Source organism: Suricata suricatta, chromosome 17 (genome assembly GCF_006229205.1).
Source record: "Suricata suricatta isolate VVHF042 chromosome 17, meerkat_22Aug2017_6uvM2_HiC, whole genome shotgun sequence".
NCBI classification, from domain to species: Eukaryota; Metazoa; Chordata; class Mammalia; order Carnivora; family Herpestidae; genus Suricata; species Suricata suricatta.
The window spans coordinates 48,011,037-48,020,579 of record NC_043716.1 but is presented as its reverse complement, the minus strand read 5'-3'; positions in this window follow the sequence as shown (position 1 = coordinate 48,020,579).

The following is a 9,543-nucleotide window of genomic DNA, read 5'->3' as shown; positions in this document are numbered from 1 at the left end:
TATATAGTTCAGTTAGTTGAGCATCTGACTTCGGCTCAGTTCATGAGTTCAAGTCCCACATCAGGTTTGCCGCTGTCAGCAAACAACCTGCTTCAGATCCTCGGTCCCTGTCTCTCTGCCCTTCCCTCACTTACACTTTCTCAAAAATAAATAAAACTAACAAATTTTTAAAAATATATGTATATATTTGTTAAAAGAACTAATAAATCAGTAAGATCCTCTATTTCAAATATTTCCATTTTCCATTTTTAATCTTACCTTGCTCTTTCACTTACTTTTATCTTATATTCTTTCTTTTGTGTTTTTAAAGTGTTTAAAAAATGTTTATTTTTGAGGGGGAGGTGAAAGAGAGAGAGAGAGAGAGAGAGAGAGAGAGAGAGAGATGATTGGGGGAGGGGCAGAGAGAGGAGACACAGAGTCTGAAGCAGGCTCCAGGCCCCAAGCTGTCAGCACTGAGCCCAAAGTGGTGTTAGAACCCATTACCTGAGAGATCGTGACCTGAGTGAAGTCCGACGCTTAACTGACTGAGACACCCAGGTGCCCCTCTTTTATGACTTTAACCATTTTATTCTTTTGTAGCATTTTAAGGTTATTTTAACAGAAGTTATTTGGACATGGATTTTTTTTGTTTGGGGTATCTGCTGACTCTCTCTTGTGGTGGATCCTTTCTTCCCTTGTGCACAAGACGTCCACATTTTATTGAGAGCTTATATTCAGTGAAGATAGTTTATTCTGTGGGATTCTTTTGTGCCTTGAGTAGTCCAGGTTTTCATATTTGCTTCTCTAGGGGGTTGGCACTTTCTGTTTTTAAGCCTCCACTTCTGTTTCCAAGTGCTAATGTAAACCTTGATTTCCATACACCAGGACTTGGATGTTCACGATTTTCAAGGAGCCCTTGCCTTCCACCTCTACCCAACCGAGGCTACAGGTTAGCTAGTTTCCTGGTAAGGTTCTCAGGCTTCCAAAAGTGAAAACCTCTTTAGGGCCACAATTTATGCAGGAGTTTCAGTTCAGGCCCCTCGTTAAGCGGCTCTAGGACCTTACCTCTTGGTCCTGCATTAGGTTAAAACCTGAACTCCTGGCTCTTACTACTATGGCTTTGAATTTCTTTGTCGTTTCTGGTATCTGAAGCTTTCACTCTCTCAGTTTTGAACTCCACTTTACAGTTTAAAATAGTTATAGTCTATCTGTTATTGCCTCTTCTTTTAATGTTTATTTATTTTTGAGAGAGAGGGAGAGACAGAGAGAGACAGAGAGTGAGCGGGGGAAGGGCAGAGAGAGAGAGGGAGAACACAGAATCCGAAGCAGGCTCCAGGTTCTGAGCTGTCAGCACAGAGCCTGATGCGGGGCTCGAACCCACGAACCGTGAGATCATGACCTGAGTTGAAGTCGGACGCTCAACCACTCAGGAGCCTCCCTCTCTCTCTCTCTCTCTCTCTCTCTCTCTCTCTCTTTTTGTTGTGAGAGAGAAAGAGAAGGCACAAGTGAGCAAGGGGCAGATAGGGCAAGAATCCCTGGAGGGGCAGAGAAAGAGAGAGAGAGAGAGAGAGAGAGAGAGAGAGAGAAGCAGTGCTCACAGGTCACAGGAAGTGGGGCTCAAACTCGCCCCAGGCAGGGCTTATGCTCACTGGATGTGGGACTTGAACTCATGAACCGTGAGATCATGACCTGAGCCAAAGTCAGATGCTTAATGACTGGGTCGCTCAGGAGCCCTATCCATTATTTCTATCAATTTAGAGGAAGTAGGAATCTCATGCCATGACAGCATTTCTAGGTGAAAAAATGATTTGGTTCCCCAGCTCTTGCTAATGTATTTCATCCCAATAATCCAAGAGACATCACTAAGAATCATCTCATTTTTTACTCTTAGAGTTTTTGGCAGCAGTCTTAGGGAGATTAGCATTCAAATCAACTTAGTAAGTAATATTGTGCTAAATGCTTTAGAGCATACAAAGATGACTGATGCAGTTTCCGCACTCAAAAGGCAAACATTATATAGTAGGGAGATTAAGAAACATTCATAAATAGTCATGAGGCAGAAAGTCTGCAAGTGCTAGAGAGATGCGTATAACTTTAGAATAATGCATACTACATTTATTACCGAATAAAATACTAAGCTTGTTAAGAGAATGAAAAGAGAATGGGAAAAAAAAAAGGCATTTTCCTGCAGTAGTAACAGAAAAAATTGTCACAGAAGAGGTGGTAGTTGAAATGTGTCTTGAAGAATGAGTCGGATTTCTAAAGGTAATAATGGAGGAGGAAGTATTTGAAGAGAGAGAGTGGCTCTTCCAAATTGAGGGAAAATCACAAGCTTAGGTTAGGAGATGGGACAGTGTGGGCATATGTAGGGATTAACAAGTAGTCCAATTTGGCCTCTTAGGATGTCAGAATGCAGTATTATTAGAAACTAAAAATAATAGAAGTGGAAATAAAGCTTGGCTGGTGATGCAGTGATACAAGATAAGCAAGTATGTACAGGTAATTAAAATTTAAATTTCTTACTGTCCCATTTATCCAAAAGGAAAGGAATTTGTTGAGTTTATTTTCAAGGACAGATTTAAGAACTAGGATCACTCGGGGCACCTGGGTGGCTCATTCAGTTAAGCGTTCGACTTCAACTCAGATCATGATCTCACCGTTCCTGGGTTCGAGTCCCGCATCGGGCTCTGTGCTGACAGCTCAGAACCTGGAGCCCTCTTGGGATTCTGCGTCTCCCTCTTTCTCTGCCCTTCCCCCGCTCGTGCTCAGTCTTGCTCTCTTTCTCAAAAATAAACAAACATTAAAAAAAAAAAAGAACGAGAATCGCTGAAAATTTAGTCTGGGCAGTTTTTTTCTTCCCAATGTCCCAATCTTCTGATTGGTTAGTGTCTAGTCCCCAGGCTGGGAGGGAAACTGCATATGCCTGTTTGTCTCTCAGGCGCACGTGCGTCATCTAGTGGCCGCAGCAGGTAATCACAGGGAATCACAATTCCTCTCTCTAGAGGTTACTTATATTAGGATTAGCTAATAAAAGTGAGCCATGTTTTGACTGGAAAAGGAAATGCAGTGATCTAAAACAGTATTGTTTGATCATAGGATTAAGAGATGTGGGATCAGATACAAATGGATTATAGACAAAGGGCTTATTCAGTATGAAACGTTTGAAAATTTCACATGAGACTTAACATCAAAATGTATTTTGGAATGAACAGTAAAGCAGGATTCATCGGAGTTTGCACAGAGAATTGAGAATAAGAAATGAGGAAGAGGAAAAGGAAGAGGCCGAAATGCTGCAGGACACAGTATTCTACCAGAGTATTCTTTCCTTCTCCTTCGCCAAACCCCTATTCAGCCTTGACTTTCTGTGGCCAATGTGCCTTCACCTCTCAGGTCTGTATTAGATCAATCACTTACCTCCTCATACTGACCATACCGTACTGTCACTCCTGTTTTATCTATAGCCCTCCTTACAATTTAAACCTCTTAGCAGGGGCGCCTGGGTGGCTCAGTCGGTTAATGTCCGGCTTCGGCTCAGGTCATGATCTCATGGTTCTTGGGTTTGAGCCCCGCGTTGGGCTCTGTGCTGTCAGCTCAGAGCCTGGAGCCTGTCTTCAGATTCTGTGTCTCCCTCTCTCTCTGCCCCTCCCCCTCATGCACTCTCTGTGTGTGTCTCTCTCTCAAGAATAAATAAACATTAAAAAAAATTTTTAACTCCTTAGCAACTGGTACCATGTGTGTTTAACTTTGTATGCTCTCCCTGATGCTTAGGAGAGTACCCAGCGTATACGAGGCATTCTAACAAATATGATTTATGGAATGAAAGGACAGATTAATGAACAGAATAACTGTGGAGAGAATGTATAAGGAACAAATATTGAGAGTTAATATAGGTACAGCTTTAATGAAAAAAAATATAGGTACTACATTACTAGTAGAAAGAAAACTTTTTTTCTTCATTGTATATTGATTCCCTACATGATGTCCATTTGTTTGTAATCTCTGGTACCTTATAACTTTCAACATATTTAATTTCCCTGGTGGGGGAAAATAGTAGTCCATAGTTCACATTGTCCTTGTAGAGATTAAATAAATCTATAAAAGATGACACATAAGGCATATATAGCAGCATGTAGCACATATTATGGGCTTAATAGTTGGCTTTTATTATTTAATACACCTCGTCTCAAAAACTCCTTGAAGCAACCTAGAGACTCAAAGACCATAGCTACTTTAAAAAAATATTTTTTTTAATTTAATTTTATTTTTAAAATGGATTTTATCTTTTTTAAAATTTTTTTAACATTTTTATTCATTTTTGAGAAACAGAGCAAGCATGGGAGGGGCAGAGTGAGAGGGAGACAGGATCTGAAGCAGGCTCCAAGCGCTGAGCTGTCAGCACAGAGCCCGACGCGGGGCTCGAACCCATGAACTGAGAGATCATGACCTAAGCCGAAGTCGGATGCTTAACCGATTGAGACACCCAGGCACCCCAATTTCATTTTATTTTATATAGAGAGAGAACAAGAGAGCAGGGAAGAGGGGCAGAGGAAGAGAGAGAGAATTTTAAGCAGGTTCCAAGCTCAATGTAGAGCTCTATCCATGACACTGGGATCATGACCTGAGCTGAAATCAAGAGTCAGACGCTCAGTTGACTGAGCCACCCAGGTACCCCTTGCAGATGGTAGACATTTTTTATCCTATTTTACAAGCTGGAAAACTAGTGATTATACAGGCTAACTATCCATCCATGACTATGGAGTCCCATTAATTATTAAGTTTCTGACTCTACAATATCTAACCAACAGGTCATTGTCCTTTCTATGGCATTATGTTGCTTACACAGAGGGAGAGAAGACAATAAGGGACACTTAGATGCTAAATAATAAAAGGGCAGAGTACTGCAGAGAATGAAACTCAGTAGTAAGACGTGTGTTACTTTTCTATTGCTGCTGTTCCAAATAACCACTACCGTAGTGACTTAAAATGACATAAACGTATTATCTGAACGTTCTGTAGGTTAGAACACACAGTTTGCTCTGGGCTAAAAATCAAGCTGTTGGCAGGCCTTCATTTCTTTCATGGAGCTTCTCAGAGAGAATCTGTTTGCTTGTCTTTTCTAGCTTCTAGGAACCACCTGCATTCTGCATCCACCTCCAGCCTCAAAGTCAGCCATGGTGGGGTGAGTCCTCACTTGGCATCACTCTGACCTCTTCTGCTTCTCCCTCTTCTATGTTTAAAGGGCCTTGTGATTACATTGGGCCCACGTGGATGATCTAGGCGATCTCCCTATTTTAAGGTCAGCTGATTAGCAAACCTAATCCTCTTTTTTCCGTGTAAAGTAACACATTCCCAGGTTCCAGGGATTAGGATGTGGACATCATTGAGCGGACCGGAGGCCGTATTCTGCCTAGTCCAGAGGGAGAGTGAATTCCAAGGAAACGGATCCCTCAAGGACGAAAGGAAGGCGCAGGTGTTCGTGGTCATAGTGTTTTCAACTGGAAATGTTAGAGGCATTGCTGCAATCTCGCTGACATGTATTATTTATTCCCATTGATTCGGGCAGACAGTAAGACCTCTTGATGGGTCTCCCATGGCTAAACCAGAGTCGTATTTTTCTTCTTCCTTTATGCCTTTATTTTTCGATTTAAACCACCATGGGGACTTGACTTTCATACATTTCTGTTAAATTTTATCTTTATATTTTAGCTCAGAGTTCAAGTTGTTAATACAATTTTGTTTCCAGGTTCTGTCTTTGGAACAGAATTTTGGCTGCAATCATCCAACTAACTTTGAGTTTGCCTAATTATATCAAGCCACTATTTTGGAGTCTCACCCACAATCCAATCATGAAAGACTGGATTAGATACTTTCCTGAAATTAATTTATGTCATGAATATACAATTCCCATCTGAAATCAAAGATCAAATTTAAAAAAAAGTGTAGTATGACTTATCTTTAGTTAGTCTGGTTCTAGTGGCCAGCAAACTCTCTTGTAAATGTTCACAAAATATATTTAACTATGAACTCTGCATTTTACTTTTCTGTTCTAAAACTTTTAGTGTCTATCTTCAAACCATTTTTCAAAAGCCGATGAAATATCACCTTTTTCATTTTTTACAGTTTCTCTAAACTTACCAGTAACCGGTGTTAGGTTACCCGTAAACAGCTGTGGGATGGAATTTGTGCCTGGAAACATGAACTTATTTGAAACAGATAGGTGCTTGGTTACTATTTCCTTCCCTCTCTCGAGTTTCAGTTTTTTCTCTACTTGGTTTCGCCTTTACCACCTGAAAGACCATGTTCCTTACTGAAGAAAGAAAGAACATACAGATCAAGTCTAATCCTCTTCTTAGCTTTTACATTGTTCTCTTAGGTCAATTGATAATTTTGTGTTTATAAAAACCAATGCCGGCTTATTTCTCTCCCCTCTATCATAGTCTCCATGCTGGTTAAATCCGTCTTCCCATCTTTCTCTCTTGAAGGTACCTGTTAACTTCAGCCCTCAATGTTTTCTGTATAGCACTTTATAGTGTGTGCCACATTGCGTTAAAGGTGGAACAGTATTTCCTTCCCTTGGATGTTCTTTATTTATTTTGTTGTCTCCGAATAATTGTTGATTTCTTTACCTTTTTGTTCAGCTGCACAGTTGGGGTTCTCACTAAGCATGAACTCTGGGCACTCATATCTACTTGCGGATTGGTGGACTTTTTTTTTAAATATCAAATTTGGCTAGATATTCTTCAAATACTCATCTCCTTGACTAATTTTCCTGTTTGGAGAAAAACAGAGGAAGTACAACACCCGAAATTCTTTTTTAGAGAAATAAAAACAATAGTAATAATAACTGGTAGTAGCAATAAAAGCCAGACAACTAAAACTACCTTTAGAAGTCATTCTCTTCTCCAACCTACCACCCATCATTAATTCATCATTTCCCTAAAGCTATTTAATAGCATCTCAGCCACATTTGAGAGGGTGGTTTGGAATTCTGTTGCTAAAGAGGCAAGATTCTCTTTCTATTTTGTCACTCAAGGCTGTGTTTCTTTATTTGTCTTGCCTTATTCTAGAAAAGATTCTAATTTGAAACTCTTCTAAATTATACCTAATTTAAACCCTGAATTTAGAAACCACATCCCTTCTGTCGGCACTTTTTTTAGCTTGTAGAAATGGTCAATGTTTAAATACAGGAAATTATAAAGAGTCCTTAATAGTGATAATTTACAAGTGGTGTATATAATTTTCAATGTATTGATAATCAAGCCAAGTAATGTCCTGATGTGACATCAGGAAAGAGGGGGGGGACAAGCCGAATTCTCTTTTTCTATGTTAGATTCTGCCAAAATTCTGGTTCATCATTTATTTTGTTCAGCCAGGCTACCTGTTAAATCTCAGTCTGTGACTTCTATGAGCTACGTATTCCCATGTGACTTATTTGTTTAGAAATCTATTAATGAGATATGGGGATTTGAGTTGCTGCCATGACAACCAAGCAATAAGCCTTGTTTGCTACTTCCTAGATACAGAAGCTCACAAAGGAACATCTCTCCTGCAGCTGCTTATTTAGTACCGGGACCTGGTAACTATGGAAATTTAGATCGAGATCATGTGGCTGAATTGTTTACAAGGTACACAAAAAGTGATGAACAGCTGGCTAAAAGAGGCAGTAAAGTATGTTATGGACACTTTGTTTCTTTGTAGCAGTCTTTTTGTTTAATGGTCTTAGTGTTCTTTCTGCATTATTCCCCAAACCATACTATCATCTTAGTTTTGTGATCCATCCTACAACAAAAATTTAATACCTTCTCTCTTTCTTTTATTAGGTAGACGTTGTTGGGTGAGTGGGGAGATGTTGTGGGGATAATAATGACAATAACGTTTGCACACTCTTGTACATGGGCTTTTTCATCCATAGTGTTATTAACAACATGTATTGCATACGATGATGTGTAAGATCTGGAAATTCAGACTGATATGAGAAAAAATTCTTTGGAGCACCTGGGTAGCTCAGTCGGCTAAGCGTCCAATTTGGGCCAGGTCATGATCTCGAGGTTTGTGGGTTTGAGCCCTGCTTCAAGCTCAGTCCTGATGGCTCAGAGCCTAGAGCCCGCCTTCAGATTCTGTATCTCCCTTTTTCTCTGCCCCTACCCAACTCACACTGTCTCTCAAAAATAAAGAAGCATTAACAAAAAAAAAAGGAAAAAACACACATTTTTTAAAAGAAACTGTCTTTTTTAACATAAAGTTTATTTATTTTGAGCGAGAGAGTATGAGCAAGGGAGGGGCAGAGAGAGAAAGGGAGAGAGAGAGAATCCCAAGCAGGCTCCACAATGTCAGTGAAGAGCCGGATCTCAGAAACTGAACTATGAGATCGTGGCCTGAGCTGAAATCAAGGGTCAGATGCTTAACCTTAACCGACTAAGCCACCTAGGTGCCCCTACAAGAAAAAACTCCTAATCCAAGACTACTTAGAATTTCATTAAAGACACAGTACATAAGTAACATGATGTGAACAAGGTGAGAGCATGTGTTCAGTTGAGAGGAAAGTGAGATCATTTTGTCTGGGGTGAGAAGAGTTTCAGAGAATTGGGTTTTAGTCTTCAACCAAGAGTAGAAACCCTAGTCATCAGAATGAATGACAGAGAACCTTCTAAGAATTAGAAACTGAGGAAACAAATCCCTAGAATAGTGGCAGAAAAGATGAGGAGACTTCTGCAGTTAGAGCAAGTTGAGGCTATTAGTGTGAAGTTCAATTGCAGAGTTGAGGTGAATATGCATTTCAGTAACACATTTTTACCAAGTTTGTCTTTGACCTCCATGTACATATCTGTCTGCAAATCCTGGGCCACTAGGAATTCATTCTTGTGAATTTGTAATTAAAATGTCTTAGATATTTCTAAAGAAAAAAACATACATGGTTGAATAGTTTTCATTACCTGCCTTCTTCAGTTTTCCAGCATAGTTTCTAGAACATTCTATTTTCCCCTTGCCCCAATCCCACTGCTAGATTTTTAAACATCATAGATTCTGCTAAACCTCTTCGAATTTCTCACTTAATCCATATTCAGCAGGATAAATAAAGCCTGTTTCCTTGATAATTTTTTTTGGTAGAACTTAGCAGTGACTGTAGGAGAGATTTGGTTTAAATTTGAGAAACAAAGACAAAGACATAAAAATATGCAATGTACACAGGATCAACATAATTTTTAAAAAGTCTTTAAATAGTTAAATTCCTACAGAGTAAGGAACTGTGCAAGAAATGTGACCATACAGTCATCCGGAGAGGAAAATATGTAACGTTAGCGTTGTGAGCTTTTCTTTCCTTTAGATTAACTTTGACTACCATTTAGGTCACTTTGGGCAGTAGAACTCAAAACATAGGTTTGTATTTTTAGCAAAAATAAGTGCGGCTTAGAATTTCCCACAGATGTCCATGTGTCAGGCCGTTTGGAAAATTCAGGATCTGTCACATTCCCAGACTCTCCAGAGGACCCTTTAGACACTAAAGGCATCCCAGTGTCCAGATGCCTCAGGTCGGAGTCTGATAGAGGGACGAGGCAGCAGTTA